This window comes from Lissotriton helveticus, chromosome 5_1 (genome assembly GCF_964261635.1).
Source record: "Lissotriton helveticus chromosome 5_1, aLisHel1.1, whole genome shotgun sequence".
NCBI classification, from domain to species: domain Eukaryota; kingdom Metazoa; phylum Chordata; class Amphibia; order Caudata; family Salamandridae; genus Lissotriton; species Lissotriton helveticus.
The window spans coordinates 210,500,245-210,517,485 of NC_136065.1; the positions used below are offsets into that span (position 1 = coordinate 210,500,245).

The following is a 17,241-nucleotide window of genomic DNA, read 5'->3' on the forward strand; positions in this document are numbered from 1 at the left end:
ACACGGAGCAGGCACATCTCAGGCAGCAGCAGTGCAAGCTTCCATCACACATAGAACACGTACAGCACAGGCAGCAGCAGTGCAAGCTTCAATCACACACAGAGCAGGCACAGCACAGGCAGCAGCAGTGCAAGCTTCCCTCACACACAGAGCAGGCACAGCACAGGCAGCAGCAGTGCAAGCTTCTCTCACACACGGAGCAGGTACAGCACCAGCAGCAGTGCAAGCTTCCCTCACACACGGAACAGGTACAGCACAGGCAGGAGCAGTGCAAGCTTCCCTCACACACGCAGCAGGTACAGCACAGGCAGCAGCAGTGCAAGCTTCCCTCGCTCATAGAACAGGTACAGCACAGGCAGCATCAGTGCAAGCTTCCCTCACACACAGAACAGGTACAGCACAGGGAGGAGCAGTGCAAACTTCCCTCACACACGGAACAGGTACAGCACAGGGAGGAGCAGTGCAAGCTTCCCTCACACACAGAGCAGGTACAGCACAGGGAGGAGCAGTGCAAGCTTCCCTCACACACACAGCAGGTACAGCACAGGGAGGAGCAGTGCAAGCTTCCCTCACACACAGTGCGGGTACAGCACAGGCTGCAGCAGTGCAAGCTTCCCTCACACACGGAGCAGATACAGCATAAGCAGCAGCAGTGCAAGCTTCCCTCACACATGGAACAGGTACAGCACAGGCAGCAGCAGTGCAAGCTTCCCTCACACATAAAACATGTAAAGCTCAGACAGAAGTTCTACTTGTTTCTTCTCTCACACTCACACACACACACACATGCACAGATATAGCACAGGCAGCATCAGTGCAAGCATCCCTTGCATAACCGGTGCAGCACAGGCAGCAGCAGGGTGCGCGCGCACACACACACACACACACACACACTCCCCCCACCCCAACACCATCCCCTGCATAGAGAACAGTTACAACACAGGCAGCAGCTGTGCAAGCTTCCCTCACATCGAATATTCCAGCACTGACAGCAGCACTGCTTGTTTCTCTCACACACCAGGATACAGCACAAACCGTAGCAGACAAGCTTCCATTAGTCTCAGTACAGGAAGAGCCTCCTTCATATTAATAATTATAATCATTATTAATGCAATTATTTTTAAATGAACATTCGTATAGCGTTAACAAACACTACCAAAACAAAATCTCTTGGTGCTATTAAGTCAACAAGGACTACAAGTAGAAAGGGCATGTTTTATGCACCGCTTGCAGGTTGTCAAAACACATAAATTAAAGGCATTGTCATTTAGAATGCCAGTAGCTCTCAAAACCTCGCAAATACGAGACCTATTGCATTGCAAATGCTTGTTATGTTTACAAATGCCAGAGATAGTTTCTTAAGAGAGATACCCCAAAGAAGGGGACAATATTTGCTTTTTTTTTTTTTTTTTAAAGGGACATTAATTAGTGAAGCTGGTACTGCTGCCAAGAGCTTCTCTAAACGCTGCAGCGAGACTCATCACTGGGTCAAAAAAACACTCGCATCTCTCCCCTGACTTGAAATCCCTGAACTGGCTGCCTTTTGAAGCCAGAATACATTTGAAAATCGCCTGCATGACACACAAGGCTGTTCACCTGAGTTCACCCGGATACCTCACCCAGAAGCTGACTATCTCTGGCGGCTCTAGAAACACTAGAGGCACAAACAATCTTCTGCTAAAACCTCGAAGATTCCGGAAGGAAAAAACTTATAAACGCTCCTTCTCAGGAATGGCACGCAGGATCTGGAACTCACTCCCTCCTGAAACCAGGCTCATATCATCCATCACACTCTTTAAGAAAGAAGTAAAAGCTATACTCATGGCCAAATACACCTGAGCTATTGACGGCGGTTTTTAAAGTCGCTGCACCGATCAGTATTATCTGTTCGATCACTTTGATTGTTTGTATTATTTGTGTTGTTGACTTACCTGGCGGTATATGCCTTCACCTATTTGTACCACTTGCATTATTGATGTAACTGTTTTACTATGCTTCCTCCTATGCTTACCCCACCCCACATATTACCCACAAGTACGCCATATCTAATGGCCTGTTATGTATGCTCTGTGAAGCGCTCTGATATCTGCAAAGATCTGGTTTGCGCTATATAAAACTTTCAAAATAAAATTAATAAATAAAAGTATGTAAGTGGCCAATGCTGGTTATCATTAAGGAAGCAGATGCAGAAGGATTGGAGCCCAGTGATTTGAAGGGCACACTACATCACGGTTATGACTGTCTACCTTAAAAATGGGGCATCAGAGCTTATTTTCCTTTCAAGCATTAGAACCGAGGTGATGATCAGTCATGGTGGGGAAGAGGTAAAAGATGCAGAGGAGATAGCCTGCTACTCAGGACTGCAGTCATCATTAGTGCAGGAGTTGTAGTTCTATTGGGTAAAGAGTGTGAGAGGCTCATAACACCCAAATTATGGGGAGTAGTTTGTTTGGGATAATATCAGTTTTTGTTTGATGCATTTGCGGTTTTCTAAGTCTCATATTTAGTGCGGTTCATAAGCTATAGAAAAAGTATTCCTGAAATCATCTCATAATCCCCGCTCCCTGCACGCAGCCATGACCCTCCTGCTCCCCCCAATCCTTGCTATAAAGTTTTGGAGGGTGGGCGAGACCTCTAGGTATCTAAAAGATCTCCCTCCCATGCGTGCCTTTCTTATTCTGGGGACCTTCAGTAGCCCTCCACAGGCGGATCGCAGAGCGCACACAGGCGCGTACCGGGTGATCAAACTCTGTAGCGGAGCTGGGGCCTTACCACCTAGAATGCGGTGGCATGTGCAAAGGGCCTTAAACTCGACCCTGCTCCTTACAGGGAGCCAATGAAGGGCCTCAAGGGCTGCCTTAGATGCTGATCTCTTGGGAAATTTCAGAATCAGGCGAGCCGCTGCATTCTGCAGCACCTGGAGGCGGTTAATCACCTTACTAGTGGCTCCCAGATACAGCAAGTTGCCGTAGTCCAGGCGCGATGTGACGAGGGCGTGCACCAGCGTCCTACGGGCTGACGTGGGAAGAAGATCTAATACCTTCCGCAGTCTTTTTAGGACGCCGAAGCAGACCCCCACCACTCGGCCTATCTGAGATCCAAATGACAGGTCTGCGTCAAGCCACACTCCGAGGTTCCTGGCTTCCTGAGATGGTATTGGGACCTCCCCTAAACAAGAGGGCCACCATGCCGATGACCAAACAGATGGGCTCCCCCCCCCACCACGAGCACCTCGGTCTTGCTGCCATTTAACTTAAGACAGTTGGTGGACATCCAGGTAGCCAGTTCCTGCATGCAGGTCCTGAATCTGTCCACCGCAAGACCGGGCGCGCGCGAAAGGGAGATGACCAACAGCGTGTCATCGGCATAGGACACTATGTGCAGACCATGGCTCTCAGCTATCGGCGCCAACGGGGAGACATAGAGATTAAATAGGGTTGGGCTCAGGGACGAGCCCTGAGGCACGCCCTGGCCCAAACCGATCTCCCTAGAATAGCAGTCTCCCTGGCAAACCTGAAAGCCTCTCCCTGTCAGGAAGGACTGGATCCATTTCATATTTATAAACAATTCAACCATACAGTAAATTTAGCAAAATTATTTTTCTTTTATTATTATTGTCAGATATAATAAATCAAACTTCAGCAATACAGAAATAAATACATAAGAATCATCAAGAGTAATATACAATGTCCCACACATCACACTCATAATCACCAGTCATCCTTACATTCACTCATAATGACATACATTCATTTTCTAAACAAAGATTTCCTAAAACATCACACATCAATCGAGGTGGTAGAACTGCCAACTGAAGTTTAAGATGGAAGGTTCTCGTGTATCATCCGGATGGTAAGTGGGAACGAAGTCCAGAAACACGGGAAAAGTTTAAACGCCTACGCACGTTTCGGTGTATGGCCCAGGACAGGGCAACACCTTCATCAGGGCGGAGATGAATAAACGGTGTGGGACACACAGACACAACTGAAAATTACAGATAATCACTGGCATTCTTTTTGCAGGGTCAGGGGGAATGCCTGACGGTTCAATAAGATCCATGATTCACAGAGTTATAATGGCACCGATCTCACGTCGGGTCCAGGGGCCATTCAAGGTATCAGGAGCCTCAGTGCGAAATAGTTCAAAAAGCTGTTCAGGGGTAACTCTATCGTTTTCCTCAAAGCAGACTGCAACAATTCTGAAACAATTTAAAGGTCCATCCGCAAGTAAACTCCTTCGGCAGTACGCAGGGCGCGAAGCCTCCAGCCGCCAGGGCCTGTGAGTGAACAACTGCTCTGATCTAAATCAAGATGGCATTTCTTTGGACATTTGGTCACTGTCACTGCTGACAGTCAGTATCCCAGATAGTGCTCAAACAGCATCAGGAGTTTGAACAGGGGTTATTGACAGGCACCGGAGAATGGAGATTCTTGCAGAAGCTCAGACAGGGTGTTTTCTTACAACCTTCAGGCTAAGCAGAAGGAGAACGGGTGAAGGATAGCCTAGTGAAAGTTGCAATGTGTGCAAGGTCAGAGCAAATAGCTGAAAACTCCAAAAGTAGCAATGATGGTTTCACAGCCAGCACATACTCTTGCACTGGCTACACCTCAACCAAAACGGACTAGGAGGAAGACTTCAGAGTTGGAGTAAGGGAACAGATAAAACAGAAAGTCTTAACCCAATTGGGGAGAGGTGTGGCGCCGCGGCCAGGGCGACTGACGCTGGAATCTGGGGATCACGGTTCGATCCCCGGCGGCAGATTAGCCCAGCACCATGTGACTCTGGGCAATAGCTTGCTTAATCTTCCCGACGGCCCCCAGCGCCTAGAGATCCTTACGGGTGATTGTGTGCTTTACAAATGTGGATTATTTATTTATTATTTATGAGCAGGAGTGACACTGCAAAGCCCAAGAGCTCTCTTGTGGTGCTTCTTGCGTTCTTTCAGGAGGACTGGTTTTTGTCCTTATACGCAGCTCACTTTGAGGATTGCTGTTCGAAGATGAACTGGAGCAGAACCTGTCATGGATCTGAACTATAAAAAATAGGCCTAAACTATTAAGAGTTATGCCTCACGCTTCTTAAAGGCCTTAGCATGCATTAGGCGACACTTCTTGCAAGACCTTGGGTCATTTTTGTCAGAGTCAACATTAATAAAATCGACAGAAGAGATTAGGGAAGCTCTGGATATGGGAGGTAAGGCTGCCCTAGTTTTGCTCGACCTATCGGCAACCTTTGATACGGTCCATCATGACCTACTGATGGACCGTTTGCTGGCTTGCAGGGTTCAAGGTATAGCTTGGATGCTCCTAAAATGATTCTTATCGGGGCGTTCACAAATAGTTGCGTTGGATAAATTTTACTCCAAACCTTTTACCCTGCCCTGCAGAGTGCCTCAGGGGTCTTCGCTCAGCCCCCTACTTTTTAATGTGTACGTCTCATCACTTGCCTCACCGATTAGCTCCTTTGAATTTAAACTGACATCCAATGCTGATGACACACAGATTGTCGAGTCACTGCAGCCAGGCCAGGGTACTGCATTAGATAATCAGTTCCACAACTGTATGGAAGCTGTGGGGAGGTGGACGACACAAAATTGCCTTAAATTAAATTAAGGCAAGTCGGAGGTTATCCTTTTCGGGAATGATGCCAATTCTTGGACCCCTAATCTGTGGCCAAACACACTTAGCACTCTTCCCACATCTTCAGGGAAGGTAAAAAACGTAGGCAGCATGATGGATGACAAGCTCAATTTTGGAGATCAGATCAATTCAATTTCATCTGCCACGTTCCATGTACGTAGGATGATCAAAAAAATTCTTCCCTTTTTGCCTGCTGACAGCCAGTGAACAGTGGTCACAGTGCTTGTCCTGTCTAGGATCGATTATTGTAATGGCCTTTATCCGACGCTACAGGAACGCTTTATGAACAGACTCCAAATGCTGCAAAACTCAGCAGCAAGGCTGCTGTCAGGCACACCCAAATTTGCGTCCATCTCCAAGGAAATCAGTCAACTTCACTGGTTGCCAGTCAGGAAACGGGTGTGCTTTAAAGCCTTGTGTATAGTGTTCAATGCATAGGCCCCGAGTTTGCGAAAAAGAACCTTCAATGGTACTGGCCTAAAAGGACCCTGGACTCCACAGAAGCCAAGCTGGTTACTCTACCACTTATAAGAAAAACCTCCTGGGGCGGAAGAAGCTTTGTAGTGCAGGCCACCAAAGCTTAGAATGACCTTCCATTCCACCTGAGAAATAGCAAAGACGTCCTGACGTTTAGGAAGAGTCTTAAGACCTGGCTTTTTGACCTGTAACAGCAGTTCACCGTCTCTTCACTTAGGGATAATAACCAGCGCCATGACACCTCCGGGTAATTGTTGCGCTATATAAGTTCCCATAACATAACAATTTGTGCCCCAGGCATCACAGAAAGACGCTGCATGGGCCCAAGAGGGACATTTGATTGTGGTAGGATTAACAGGTCAAAAACACTGAAAATTTCAGTGAACGCAGCCTGGCAAAACACTGTGCAATCCTGTTACAAAATGTCCAGGGGCAGCAGCCCCGGAACCATGTTGAAAGGCGAGGGGAAAACAAAAAGTAAATGAAGTTCGTGCAGAGGTTCATGCCTTGTAAGGTTCTGTACTGTTGCATCACAGCCAAGGTGCCACTGATTGGTGCAGGAAAGCTATTTTAGCTTTCCAGATCCAGTCTGGTGCCTTCGGGAGATGACGTGGTAAGGATCTACACTTAAAAGTATCCCTCTGAAACTTCATGTTTCAGACCCTATCTATATTCATAGCATGTCATTTAGAAAGCAAAAGTAGCAATTTTCTGAGCAGTCTATTGCTCAAAACTTTAAACACAGTAATCTACGTCATTTTTCTCATAATACAAAGACAATGCAGTATTCCAAACATAGTAAGTCTACACAATGAGAGAAGCCTCCTAATTCAAGACCCTATATTGCCACACATTGCCAAACACACAAAAATGTAATCTTCCGAAACATATTCCCCCCAACAATGAAGCAAAGTTAAGCAATTATGCAGCCCTCAATCACAGGATCCTCCAGCCCACAGTGCAACACGCGGGGCTCAATCAAGCAGCATTCTGAAATGCCAATCTCACCACACTCTCAAAGTAATTCTCAAATTTGATTGAATTCTGTAAAGTGCAAAAACCCTCCCTGCTATAGAAATCACCACTACACCCTAACTCATCAATTAGGTTAAGAAGAACGTTGGACCTCTTTCAGCCTCCCTACACCTCCTGTCAGTTCTGGCTACAGCTCCACTAAAACCACTTTTTCACAATAGTTGTAAATAGCTACAACATTAAGTCTTCGGTTTCCATAAAACTCAGGGTACACTTGCACAAAAGTGTCCTGCTCAGCTATGTAACAGAGCCATGACGATCAAGCACTTTAAGTGCAAGAAGGAATCTTGAGCTTGATCTGTTGTGGAAACAACAAAATGATATTCTGTGAAGCATTACACATCTGCAGAGGATGAAACATCACCTAAAATTTTAATTAAGAGGATCTGAACTTTAACCACTAGAAGAATGTTTTAAATTGGACAGTTTTTTTGGGGAGATTTGGCTTTGCCCTACTCAAGTTTTATATCGTATGATACCCATGTTGGGCAAAGCAAAATTGATACTCTGCCCAAAAAAAAATAGATAAACTATTACAATTTCACGGGAAAAAAATGATATCCATCTAATTTGACAAATGACAACCATTGTGCATCTAAGAAGATCTAAGATCGGATACGTATTAACTGCAGCCTTGCCAGCAATGGAACATACATTAATTGGCAAAAACAATAGCCTTTTTAAATTCTATAGCCAACTCAATGGCGCTGTGGTCTACAACTGTGCAACAGTAAGTAAACTGGCAGCTGGTGAAATGTTATAAATACAATCCGCAACCAGCTTAACATTAAATCAACCTGATTTTACACCCAAAGCAAAGCTTTAAAACCAGAGACAGGTCATTGTTTTCCAAATAATGAGCTTGATGAAAAAGTCAACTCTGGGGCTGTGCCTTCTAACTGCCCTTCATAGCAACAATCAAGGTACAGACAGTTTTGGCCCAATTTCATCACGTCTGCTCACCCCATAAAAAGCTTTCGAGAACTGCTAAATTATGAAACTTACAACTCCTGTGCCCATTGACAAGCAGGAAGCATCATTAATGTTGCAACCTTCTGACCATTTAATGGGAGTTAGGAAAACAGTTTATTAGCACCAGTACCAAGACTTTAGGTGACAAAAAGGGCACTCCAAAAGCTAGAGGTATACTAATGTGTGCTGGTGGTCGCGCACCACAGCATGATAATTTACTTCTATAAAGTCAAGGCTAAAAACAAGACCATCTAATTCTGCACCAAATAAACTCATCGTCTGTTTCAATATCTAGCAACCTCACAAATTACTGTAACAATAACTGAATATAACAATCTGGAACCATGAGGTTGACCAACTGAACAGGTACGAATCAAGTGGTGAAAAAAACTTGGACCATAACATCCTCACGACATTACCAAAATGGACCTTGAGTCTCGTTTAGTTTTTAGGATCTGCCAGCGCAGCCTGCCTCTAGACCTCTTTTTAACTGGATCATAACGCTAAAGAGAACATGCACCATCGTGTCTTAAGGCCTGACGACAAAGAAAATACAGCAAATGAGAACGGTTATAGTGATACATTTACAAAAGTAATTTCAGGGCCGGTTGGCAAATAAAAAAAAGAGTAAAATCCTATGCACTGAAAACTCCTATGCGCTCATGTCACGAGAATCCAGCCGGAAAAGAGATCAGTTAAGACTACAGACGGAGAAGCACATGCAGACAAACACTCAAGGTTTTGAGCCCAGACATCTGCTAACCTCTCCCAGCAAGGAAAGCCAGCACAGTCGCGCCACAGCTGGCAGCTTGAAGTAACCTTATGCACTTATCTGTACCTCCATTTTGTCCCCCTAAATTGTCCACGCAAACCTCCCTTCTTGCTCAGGCCCGAGAGAGTCGTCCCATGATTGGCAGAGGAATCCTTTACCCTCCCAGTAGGAAAATGTCTGCGGCAACAGAAGCCCCAACAAAAGCCAAGAGCCAGGCACACGCTGCTTCACAATAAGAGTCCCGCTCGCTTCTCGGCTTCCCCCAGCGTCTCGCATGCCCACATCCAACGAGCATGCGGAGGACAAGGCGTCCTCAACTTGGCAAGAGTCCCCACCAAGGTTCAACGCGGCCAGTAAGGATAGTCTTCTTTACTCCTAGACACCATTTCAGGAAGAACAGGGTGAGGCTTTTCAAGCTCTGAACACATCCGATCTTTCAGGGACTGCAAAGCATTCTTTAATACAAGACATAATCCACAGACTTCCCCCAAGGCTGCTGCTACGCAGTCTACGTCTACAATAAATGAACCATCTTTAGTTTACAGGGTGACGGGCTGTGCTGATCAGGGCCGGCGCTAGGCATGGGCAGCATGTGCAACTGCCCAGGCCCCCCCGCGCCTGCTGGCAGCCTTGGGGCCTCGCGCCTTTAAAGACTCCAGAGATCCGAGGCCCAGGGGGCCCCCTAAGAGATTACATTTCTTCTTTTTTTATCACTCTCCCCTGAAGTCCTGTCTCTGTGGGACTAATGGCTGCATCTGCATGTCGATGACAGTGATTAAAAAGTTAATTGAAGTTCCCTTGCCTGGCAAGTGCGCCCAGCCCATGTATGAATGAAAGGCAGAATATCCTGCTGGGCGCAGAGCAAAAGAATGGCGGCGCATCACAATGGAAACTCCTCACTAGGACAAGTGGAAAGGGAGCAGGGAGTGTATTACAGGGGTAAGATAAACAGAATAAAGGGGGGGGGTCAGATAGGTGTGAGTATAGCAAAGAGACAAGAGGTGCATGCAGAGGAGCAGTATCAGCATGCAAAAGTGGATGGAGCAGAGTTTAAAGTCTGCTGGGTTACTCGACTCTTAGACCTGGTATTAAATTAATATGGACTTTGAAAAGGGGCCTTAACTTTTCCTGCAAAAACATTAATCTAGTGTCTGCAAACCAAATGAAAGTTCAGAAAAGCAGGTGAGACGGGCTGCTCTCCATTTTTGCAGTCACCATGAGAGTGAAAACACAAATCTTAACTCTGCAGCAGCACAACTCTCTGCTGCCTTTAATGCAACTTCAACAACACTCGTTATAGTTCTTTCACAGTCTCATCGTGTCAGAACTGGAGCATTTTCGATATTATATACAAGGAAGCCATAGATGTTGCTTATTTATCGTATGCAACTGATAATCACTGACAAAGCCAATAGTACTGGCATGTTATAGGCGTCATTTTACTTGTTGTAATATTTATCTGGAGGCAATGACAGAAGCCGCAAAATAACAGTTGGGCGGCGCACTATGCTAAATACAGATTTATATAGCTAACATGTTTTTAAGCCACAACAGGGCTTTACAAGTTTAAAACTGCCCTAGTTTGCAAACATGAGACACTTTTCTAGCTAACTAACTCACTAATGGGGGCCCCTTTTATTTTGGTACTGGGGCCTATTTTCTTTCCCAGTCTGATGCTGCATGTTAGGCTGGGTAAGAGTGGTCTGCTTAATTCAGACACTCTGTTCATCACCACCCCCTTTTCTGTATCATTTTTGGCCACTATAGGTGTGGCAGGGTATACTCAGACATGAGTCCCTTTCTCACTGCTCCATCAGGATTCAAGCAAGCCGGGCCGAAGAGGCTGAAATGCCAGAAACCGGTCCCCGGTAGCTTGTCTCCTTTCTGGTGAAGAATTGGCTTGGTAGTTTGGTCTGCCCTGTTCCCATGATGCACTGGGCCAGGGACAGACTAATTTGCATATAGCCAGGTTCTGAGCTGGGATGGGGCAGTGAGATAAATAAGGGTGATGGATCAAGCCCTGATCTTTGGACTGGGTAAGAGTGGTCTGCTTAATTCAGACACTCTGTTCATCACCACCCCCTTTTCTGTAGCATGTTAGGCAGGGCCACTTGAATAATGCGATTGTGCAGCGATTTCTTCACAATTATGCATTTGCCGCATTTGCCACATAATCCATCATCTGCTGCATAATCTACACATTTTAACAACAAAATTGCTTTCTATCTCAAACAGTTCAAAAGTTACTAAAAACGCAGCAACACGTCTTGCGCATGTGGGAAGGCCCTTTGAAAAACTGGAATAGTCAACTTCCTATTTCTCACGGCTAAATTTGGGTGTAAAATTGGTACTAATGGGGTGCAACCGGTTCCCAAACAGTGTTACCAAGTTTAAAAATGGCAAAAAAATGAAGTAATACTATTTCAAAATGTGCGGGATTATGCCGCATAATTTGCATTTTCATGCCGCATAATTTACTCACCCTGCCACATAATTCCAGTGGTCCTGATGTTAGGGTAAAACAATGCAGTGATTTTGTTCCTGTTTATATTTCACATGCATTAATTAATCTTACTTTCCTCAAGAGTGCTAGCTATTTCCAGCATGTGTGTTTCTGTATTTCATTTCACAGCATATTACTCTTGGATGATGCACCCTTTGTACTGTCGCCTCCAGGTGTTTATAACAGGCTAAAATTGAGCACTTTGGAGTTGAGACTGCTGGCAGTACAACTTTCACATTATGCCTGTCTGTGGGTCAAAAAGATGTTCAGATTACATGATCATTCAAAATATGGCCTCTCTGCAGAGCACAAAGAGCAATGGTCCTGCATTCCAGTTCGCAACAAGGTGAAAGGAAAATAATTTATTATAGTTGCTCATTTAGCTTAAACAGCTAACAACCATTGACAAAACCCAGTCGAGGGTGTGCAGTTTGGTTTAATTTTAATTATAAAAAAAAAGCTTTCTTTAGCCGGCCCGATCCGATTCCGCGTGGTCTCTGCTTAGGGGCCTCACATGTTCCTTTTCTGCCCGGGGCCCCACATATCCTAGGACCGGCCCTGGTGCTGATAATGGAGTATAGGTTTTTTGATTGAGGTTGATTTCTTTAAAACTCTCCTCTTGCAAATAGTCGAAGTCATTAATAAAATACATTCCACTGCAAGTTTTTCCAGTCGAAACTAAAAGCCAGCCAGTACACATCAGTTTTCCCTGACAAGATCAGAGCTTCGTTGACTAATTCGAACAATTTTCTTTAGGTTGTCAGAAATAGAGCCCTTTTGCAAGTCATCAACAAGAATTATTATTGAAAGTTTCCTGGACAACAGGGGTGGGGCAGCAAATGTCTCTGCAGCAGTCCACAACAGACTTCAATAGGCTCATAGCATTATAGAGGCAGGAAATCCATGGCTGAAGATATTTCCTAGCACCTTCTATAATTACCTATTATCTGGGAGGTCCGCATGCCAAATATGGCCGCTGGAATCACATAACACAAACTGCACCAATGTATCTACGTTATGATTAAAATACAAAATCTAAAGCTGTGCCGATTTTTTTTTAAGCAGGCACTTTAAAGCAATATGATTACAAAGCACTTTAAAATGAGGACCCTATCTAGAGAGAGATCACAAAAACCTTAGGAATGGGAAAATAAAACCTCTCCTCTTCACTCTACACTATTCAAAGAAATTCTCCATCTCAATCGGAGTTCTTAAAATAGCCTCGATAAAAACCTATTCTTGAAGTTCAAAAAAGGAAAGCAACTAGGAAGCAGGTCACAAGGGAATGCAAATTACCACCACAGAGCAGATATTCAGGGTGGAAGCTCTACATTTAACAGTCACCTGATAGGAATGAAAATCTTTATAGACGACTGAGAAATTGTCTTCAATATTTACACAGGAAATAAACTCGGAGTATGCTAGCTTCAATGCCAATTACTTTGGTTCTAGCAGATGACCAGTGGCTCTAAGAAAACCGAAAGTGAGGGCACTGAAAAGTGCGAAGCTGTGGACACGTGTGCAGGCTGATGCAAGAACATTAATCTTTCAACAAAGCAGCTTAAACCGAATACCACAAACGTGGTCCGGCAGCTATCGCAGAAGCCCATGCATGCTGGCGACTCGTTACTGATTCAATAGGAAATGACAAAACAGGTTTAGTTTTGTTTAATTACTGAAAAAAGAACTGAAATAACAATGCATAGACATTCAGTTGCCTTTACTTGTTAACAGGGTTGTAAGTAGTTGTCTCTCATCACCATCTCAAATTCAAAGACTGTCTAGAAATCTATGGACAAAAGAGAAAAGACGCGCATCATGGGTTAGCTCTGCTGCAAGAAGAAGCAGCGAGCTTGGAAAATAGCATACGATTATAGTTTCTTTCCCTAAGGGAAGTCTGCCAAAGGCCTTCTTCAAACTGCCTTCAGTGCAAGTGCCCTGGTTCCAGGTCCACTGGTTCCTGTAGGCCTCTGCGAGGTGTTATCTGCGTGGCCTTCCCTTGCCGGCTCTCCCAGCAAACCTGCTGGATTAGATCATCTTTCTCTGATCACCTCCCCCTACAGGCTGCTCCTGAACGTGCTCGGCTTCATCAGTCAGCCATTTCATAACTGCATTGTTACAGGCAAACACCGACCTGCCATTTTCCCCGACAGCAAAAGAGAGATTTCACACAGTGTGCTTACTAGAGAACATCAATCCAGCAGATTTCATGACATGCTGGAAGTATTAGACAAACACTGCTAGACCCACAACAAAACAAGAGGCAGCATCATATTGCCGTTATGAAAATCAAACATCTCAAGAACGCATTATGTAAATGCAAACCCGCAAGAATGTGCAACAAAGTTTACATGCAGTCAGCCACTGAATAATCTACGAAATCAAAAGTGAATACCTTTCTAAAACTGATTTTCATAACTACAGCAACATGACAGAAATACAATGTATACAACAGAACAATTAACAACGCCTTGGATTTATACATACAAGGACAAAAGCAGAGGGAAAGCACTTGCACATCTGAATCTGCAATTCCACCCACAGCCTTACACAAGAAGGGAGCACTTAGGAGAGATGATGCCACGTGGTTCATTTGGATTCTTACTCTTTTTCTTTGGGTCTCAAGATTTGTTTTAAGTTGAGCTTGACAGAATCTCAGGACAGGCCCAGCATGCCAATAACTGCATTACTTACGACCAGTTTGTGTTCTTCAGTCTCCACCAGACTGAATTTTTTTTTTTAGAAGAAAATATCTTAGAACTACAGCAGTGAAGAAGGGTGATTTCTTTGATTTCTCTACTGAAAGAGCCCATTTGGTTGAGAAATGTCCTTCATGTGTAAAGAGTGTCTTCAAGCTGCTTCACTCTGCAAGTCTTTCCTAGCATGTATTGACTGCATCACTGATGCCCGATTTCCACCCCCCACTTCTAATAATTCAATATGAAGAACCAACAAAGGCAGAGCGAATGAGCAACCAGGAGCGGCATCTTCCATGCAGAACCAACTGGCAAACGCAGGGTTTACCTTCTCACTCTTAATTTGTAATCACAATGGACAATTCAATCTTGAAATGTATCAGCAGTTAACAGCAGTCATAAACAACTGTGCATGAGTATAGGTCATAGCACAACTGATAACTGGTTGTTGAAATAAGGAACACAAAATCGTACATAAATCGCAGAGGTTCAATTTGCCCTGTATTTTGGGGATAGTAACTACTTCTTTGAGACTTTATTGTATATTAGTTACCCACCACTGACTTAAACAAGGGTTGAATTCAACTTTGACACAGCCACATTGCTGAGTGACCAAAACAGTGTATTTTCTAATGTTTGGGTTGTCCACCGAAAAGATATTCAACAGAATTAATCTTGACAAAGCCACTATCCCCTTAACTTTTTTTGGCAAAAAGACTAAAAAGAGATATTTTCCAACCCACTTTGAAAGAGGCACGGTAAAGGACACCTGTGCTGAGCAAGAGCATTTCCATAAAAGTAACATAGCTTAAACTGCCCGAAAAGAACAGTAGTCCACCCTACCAGAGCTGACCCAGCCAAGTAGAGGCGCTTCTAAAACACTGGCAAACAAATATCGTCTTCTACTGCTTTAGTCGTAAGGCTTGAGTCATATTTTGCTTTTGTTCCTTTTCCATGTCCTTACCTGGCAACAGCCTTTTGTCAGAAGCTGAAAAACATCAGTTAATGACAGATGGAATGTGGCGCTGTGGACTCAAGGAGCTACTGTACCTGCCTGACATGCAGCTGTCGTTTCCTCTTGAGGAAGCTTCCAAGAGTTGAATATTCCAGAGCCGTCAATAGAGATTCAGTAGCTCTGCTCATGTGACAAAAGCTCCCTCTACTGAGTGAGCATGCTCACTGGAGACCGTTCCCTGCTCTCACCAAGCTGCAGCCATTTCACACAACAACAAGCCGGCTCCGAGAGCTCCGATTGGAGGAGCTCTAGAGGCAGCTGGGCTTTCAATGCAGGCTCCAAAGTGGAGCTATCGACACTCAAGGCGCCATAGCACCGAGACCACGAGCGATCCTGCCTGGAGAAGCCTGGTTAAACCAAGCTGCATTTCTACTGCAATCGTGGAGAGCACTCGCCCACAAGGAAGGTCTTTCAGTTAATTACACGGTACTGTTTATAAAAGACTGACATCTGCACACAGGTTAATGATGATGTAGCCAGCCAGAAAAAATAAGATCAGATGTTAGAGGGGTGGTTGCAGCCTTTTCACTTCAAGTAGGACTTTTTTAAAGGTTTCCAAACGATGAAAGTCACACAAACGCGCTCATATCTTTTGGTAAAAATAGGTTTTTAGCAATACTACTGTGCAAGCTCTGGTGGTAGCTTGAGACACCAAGTTCAATTGGAATAGGCCCAACAAAAATTAAAAGACGTATTTACATTTCACAGACACTAGACCATACATGCCAACATTTCAGAAGAGCAAAGAGGGAGATTTTTTAAAAAAAATCGGGAGAATGGGGCTTCAAATCGGGTTACTGGCGTGTATGGGCTTTGGAAGTGTGCTGCTGCAGGATTGGACATTTGAAACACAAATGTACGGTTTTTTTCTTACCTTTTACAAGCATGGAGCGCAATGGCAGGCTGAGAGGGTGATGCAAGTGTTGTCCCCCCCTCCCCCCTCCCCCGCCCCTGTGTGACACCCCAGCCGAAAACAGCTTCCTGTGCACACACACGCCCCCCCCTACTTCACAGGTCTTCAAAAGACTATTGCCTTGTTAATGACCCTTTGTTGTTTTTTCACCCCATCGAGAGCCTCTGCATGGCCACTTTGACTATTGCTGGAAAAATTAGCACTTCACACAATACTAAGCCCTGTCAACAAACCCCGAGGAATCGGGTTTTTGCTTGCAGGAATCGGGAGGCGGGAGACTAGCCTTCAAATCGGTAGTCTCACGCCTGAATCGGGAGGGTTGGCATGTCTGCTAGACATTCACTGTGACTACAAACCTTATTTAAGAGTTCAAGCGAATGTGACTCTTCTTGTAGGAACATCAGTAGCTAGAAACAGCTGGAACTGATTCAAAAGCAGAAATTCGAAATACTTAACCACTTAATAAAAACGCCTAGACTTTTTTTTAAAAACACCTATCTTACTGGAATGCTTTTTAACACATGCAAATAGCTACAGTCGATTTAGGGCACGAGGCGGGATGGGCAGAGCAAGAAGCGGGGACAACATTTCTATTGTAAAACAATGCACTGAGAATTCGGAGGCTTTATGCTCAAAATGGACGCTTGCAGGTCGAAGCTGTACGATTGCCTTGAACGGAACGAAACTCTGTTAACACCAATGCCTAGTTCTAAGCAGGCTCGGTAGAGTCTTGAAGATCCCTCTTGGTTAACTCACAAAACCAGTAAGCCGCAAGGACTAAGGTCATGGAACAAGCCCCTAACTGCACAGCTCTGCTTGTGTCACCACATTTCAAGTTCCAACTCTTGTAGCAATAGGGAACACATTACATAATACAACCTGACGTTTGGTACAGTGATAAAAAGCATGAAACGCCTATGTGGGGGAAGCAGAAAAGCATAATGAATCGCATAACACTTCCTGAGCGTCCAATAGTTCAGCTCTCCCCCACACGACACTTTACTATGGTTTTTGTTTCTTTACCCAAAGTGCCGTGCATGAGAATAGGTAAATCGGCTGAGGTGTCCAGGTCCGGAAGCATGGGAAAAACAATTTGAGATCCAGTCAATGAAAAGCAAACAGATATGAAGGTATAAAGAGCACGAAGAACGGAACTCAGACTACTGGATTAAAATGTCTGCTGCAAGCCTTCGTCAATTTCTTTCAGCCCTAGGCTTTT

At 44.7% G+C, this 17,241-nt stretch overlaps 1 protein-coding gene across 10 annotated transcripts in view; it reads right to left on the minus strand.

The window, feature by feature from the left end:
• The window catches only part of EHMT1 (euchromatic histone lysine methyltransferase 1), a 984,283-nt gene that overhangs the window by 706,190 nt on the left and 260,852 nt on the right, over window positions 1-17,241 (minus strand). The window contains exon 1 of one of the 10 annotated variants that reach the window (XM_078642012.1): window positions 8,962-9,070. The exons of the other annotated variants lie outside the window; for them this stretch is intronic. The gene's annotated coding sequence lies outside the window, so the exon portion shown is untranslated. Of the gene's footprint in view, window positions 1-8,961; window positions 9,071-17,241 lie in introns of those variants that run through there. 10 annotated transcript variants of the gene reach the window in all.